The sequence below is a fragment of the Austrofundulus limnaeus genome, unplaced genomic scaffold (genome assembly GCF_001266775.1).
Source record: "Austrofundulus limnaeus strain Quisiro unplaced genomic scaffold, Austrofundulus_limnaeus-1.0 Scaffold427, whole genome shotgun sequence".
In the NCBI taxonomy this organism is placed as follows: Eukaryota; Metazoa; Chordata; class Actinopteri; order Cyprinodontiformes; family Rivulidae; genus Austrofundulus; species Austrofundulus limnaeus.
The window spans coordinates 411,643-416,246 of record NW_013952829.1 but is presented as its reverse complement, the minus strand read 5'-3'; positions in this window follow the sequence as shown (position 1 = coordinate 416,246).

The window sequence follows — 4,604 nt, the reverse complement described above, 5'->3', positions numbered from 1 at the left end:
TTCAAAATCACTTTAGTTAAAAACCACAGAGCCCATAAGGCATGAACAAAATGTATGGATTACTGGCATGAGCTGGCTTGTGCAAGAAAAGAGAGAAAAAAAAAACAAAAAAAAGTTTAACAAAAATAGCAAACAAAAGCTAAATCTAAAGTCTAAATGAATTAAACGAAAAGAAATAACACCCCCCTCCTCGTGTTACACCTAAGCTAAACCCTAAAGTAAGCCTAAACCTAGTCCTTCTGTGATGACATAGACGTTGTTAGACAGCAACTCTCAGCTCCCGGACCTCAACAACAAACCCAGACGGGTGAATTCTCCCTCAAATAAGTCTTCGTGGCGTAACAGGCTTGAGCTAGCAGAATACCCCCTCCCCAGCTTACCACAAACTCAGAAAGGAACAAATAAACAAAAATGTGACTGTTGTGGGAGGAGCTTCCCTGAGACTCATCTGACAATCACCTAAACTTCACCAGGAAGCTGTACAGAAGGACAAAACACTAAAAAAAATCATAAACCAAATAAACAAAACAAACCATAAAATAAAAAAACCCAAACATCCAGAAGTGTCTAATTGTTTTAAAATTATGGTATGAGATGGGCCTCAGAAATGGACCAGTGATACCGCCCAGGAGGGGGAGCTAAATACCAACCCAGCTACCCAGGGCGTCAAAACAATCCCTGAGAAAAACCAGGAAATCCCCAACATTGCACAGACATAACTGCATTGCAGACAAAACAGTGAAACATTTAAAATGCATAATAATAAGCCAGTCAGAAGAGCACAAAGTTAGTCCAATATTTCAGATGGGGGCAGTTTATACTGAATTTCTCATGGTGGCGGAAAAAATGCAACAGTGTGGTGAAAAGCACTCTCACCCAGCTAATTTAGCCTGGGTGTAAAAAAACAGTTCTGTTCTCTTTATTTCATTAAGGCAGAGGGTGTGTGATCAGAAACTACACCAAAACAAAACAGGCCAAAAGGTGTAGCGTTTTAGAAACCTCGCCCAGAGAGAGCAGCCGCAACAAGGCCTGCTCAAAGGTGGAACGTGATGATGTGGGAGGGATGCCCCCCCCACAAAAGGACCCCCAGGAAAGGCCCGTTGGAAAGGCTAGCACGAGGTGGCACACAGCTGGTTCCAGGTGGAAATGGAGCCTGTTGTAGCGTCAGGCTGATTGATCTGACAATGAGGTGATGGTAGCCCCGTAGAGTGGCAGCATTGCTGGAGTCTTGAAGTCTGGACCGATAGAGTAAAACAGCCGAAACTAGTTATCATGAGATATGATTACTGGACAGTGTCAAGGTAGAACAAATATACATAATTAATCCATAACAGTGACATAAATGTTTTTATTTTCAGTTTGGTTATTTTTGTGCTGAAGCAGGTAAGTCTGAAGTGCTGTCATACTTTCTGTTCAGCTAATAAAATGTTCTCACCAGGAAAATAGAAAAACTCCAAATTTGCTTCATAAAAGCTGCACACAAGCAGAACCATTATTAGATTTTGACATTTTAAGTTTCAGAAGTTTCCAGGGTTGGCTTCTGCAGAAATAACAAGGCATTAACATTTAAAAGAAGAAATAAAGAAACCATGTTTTGCTGTTAATTGGTTTTATCAAACCGTGGCCAGTCACTAGAATGTGTTTATGTCTAAGTGTAATGCTGAGCAAAAGTTTTAAACCTTCATTAATATCCACTAATGCTCTCCAACATCCAGACTTTCTTGTAACTGTTTAAAATGGTTTTGATCAATAGTTTTCCACACTTTTTTTTGTTTTTCTTTGTACTTGTGTTGTGTACGTCATAAAAAGTCTCAGAAAGCTGTTTTCTAGTATTTGAATATAAATATTTAGAGCACAGGTTTTATTCTGTGGGCCATCTTATTGACCTTTGTGTGACCTATTCTTCAACACTTGAGCACTTTCTTTATAATGAGGTAACACTTACCTCATTATAAAGAACTTTCAGTTCAGTTCATATATTTTACTGAAGTAGATAAGTCTTACGTCACTGTTGTCATAGTAGCACTGTTCGGATTGATTGCATAGTTAGGTTTGTTTGTAAAACTTCTCTAATTATATTTCCTCAAAAGCTGCTCACACTAACATGGAGGATCAACTGCAACAGAGTGACATCGACGGTGTTTGGAGAAGTCTGAGGACAATATCAGGCCACAAACAAAACCCCCAGGCTGTGGGGGACTTGGTGTGAGTGAACGACCTGAACCAGCATTTTAACAGGTTTGATCGGTCGCCCATCCCTCCCCCATCCCAGTCCCCTCGGCTGCTGCCCCACCTCCACCCTCTGCTGGCTTCGCTTCTCAGGACTTCACACCTCTCAGCTTCCGACCATCTTCACCCCCACTCACTCCAGAGGACTCCATTTCACAGCCTTCCTCCTCCACCTCCATCTTGTCCCTCTCAACACTTCAGGTGAGGAACAAGCTGAGGAAGATCAAGGTGCGGAAGGCTGCAGGTCCAGATGGCATCAGCTTCAGGCTCCTGAGGTGCTGCGCCGATCAGCTGTGTGGCATCATGGCATTTATGTTCAATCTAAGTCTGAAGCTGGAGAAGGTACCACAGCTGTGGAAAACCTCCTGTGTGGTACCTGTGCCCAATACCAAACACCCGAAGGACCTCAGCAGCTACAGGCCAGTGGCCCTGACATCGCTTCTAATGAAGACCTTCGAGAGGCTGGTCCTCAACTTCCTACGACCACTAGTGAGGTCTTCACTGGATCCACTGCAGTTTGGCTACCGGCCTGGTATCGGGGTGGATGATGCCATCATCTACCTCCAACGCTGAGCTCTGACCCACCTGGAGCAGCCTGGAAGCACTGTGAGGATCATGTTCTTTGATTTCTCCAGTGCTTTCAACACCACCCAGCCAGGACTCTTGAGGGACAAGCTGGAGCTGTCTGGAGTGGACCCCCACATGTCCCAGTGGATTCTGGACAACCCCACTGGCCACCTGCAGTATGTGAGGACACAGGGCTGCATCTCAGACACGCTGGTCTGCAGTACGGGGGCTCCTCAGGGAACAGTGATGGCACCGTTCCTCTTCACCCTACACTGTAGACTTCACCGTCAACACCCCACACTGCCACCTCCTGAAGTTCTCTGATGACTCTGCCATAGTCAGTCTCATCACAGGTGAGGATGACTCAGAGTACAGACAGTGGACTCAGGACTTTGTGGACTGGTGCCAGCAGAACCACCTCCTGATCAATGCTGCCAAACCCAAGGAGCTGCTGGTGGATTTCCGCAGGCGAAGTCCCACCTCACTGTCACCGGTGAACATCCAGGGAGCGGACACTGAGATAGTGGACTCTTATAAGTGTGTGGGTGTTCACCTGAACAATGAACTGGACTGGACTCACAACACGGACACTCTTTACAGGAATGGTCATTTTTTCTTCATATTAAATTACATATTAAATTACATAAATATATTACAAATAGTTCCCAATTTCTTCAACATGATCGTGCAGAAAAATAACACTGACATTATTAGCTGTGCTTCTGTGGTGTTTGAGCTTCACTAACAGCAACTATAACATTTCATTTAATTATTTCTTTATGAGAATATGTTTAACTTTGTTGAGTTAAATTATATGTAGCATAATATTGTTTCAAATTTTAATGCAGAAGATGCACTTCTCTTTTCATTGTCTGTTTGCAATATGACAAAAATGATCACAAACAAAACAAAAATAAACAAAAAAAATTCACTTGCACCAAAATTCATGTATAGTTACATTTTAAAAATGGTTTTGCTTAAAAGTTAAAAATACATTACAGATCTTTTCTCATCAGGAACAAAGCTGAGCTTTATATTCTTTAAAATGGAGTTTAAACGAAAGTTCAACTTTGGATGTCTGACCTGCTCCTGCCGACCTCCATGTCTCAAGCCCAGCCACGTCCAGTCAGCTCCTGACTGCCAGTGAATAAAAGCCAGTCGTCTCAATCGCCCCGTCTGCATGCCAGCTGACTGTCAACCTACCATCACCCCTCCTCCACCCTTAATCTTCTACAAGGGTGCCCCTCTCTTTTAACCTCCACCACCAGTGTCGGGGCCGGGAGAGGGGTGGGACTCCTATCCCTTAACTCAAAGCAACTCTTTTGAGATTACAACATCACTCAGCGCTCTCGTCCTCTGCCGGGGTCCAAGCGCCAAACTCTGATATCATTTATGTCACTAACCCTGTTGGTCCAGTCATGTCAATAAAGCTAAGCTTCAGTCTGTTTTTGTGTGAGTCCTTTGTTCGGTATTTTTAACCTAAGAACTCAGAGAAACACAACAACCCAGCCGAACATTTAAACAATGACAACAGAGACCAGTAAGATTTATAGATTCACTTTGCAAAGGAGAAGTTCAGTGATACTTAACTTCGCTCGAAAGCTTAGTGAAGTTCAGAGAAGTTCTGAACTCTGCGGATGTGAACTGTCTTTTATTCACACACGTAGGAATGAAGTCACACAATGATACAACAAATCAGAGATCAGTTACGAGGTTCGTCATAGGCTTAGAAACCAATCAAAACACTTGTTACTGGGGTTTAATATGTAAATAATAAAAACAACACAGACCTGTTTTGTCTTACCAGC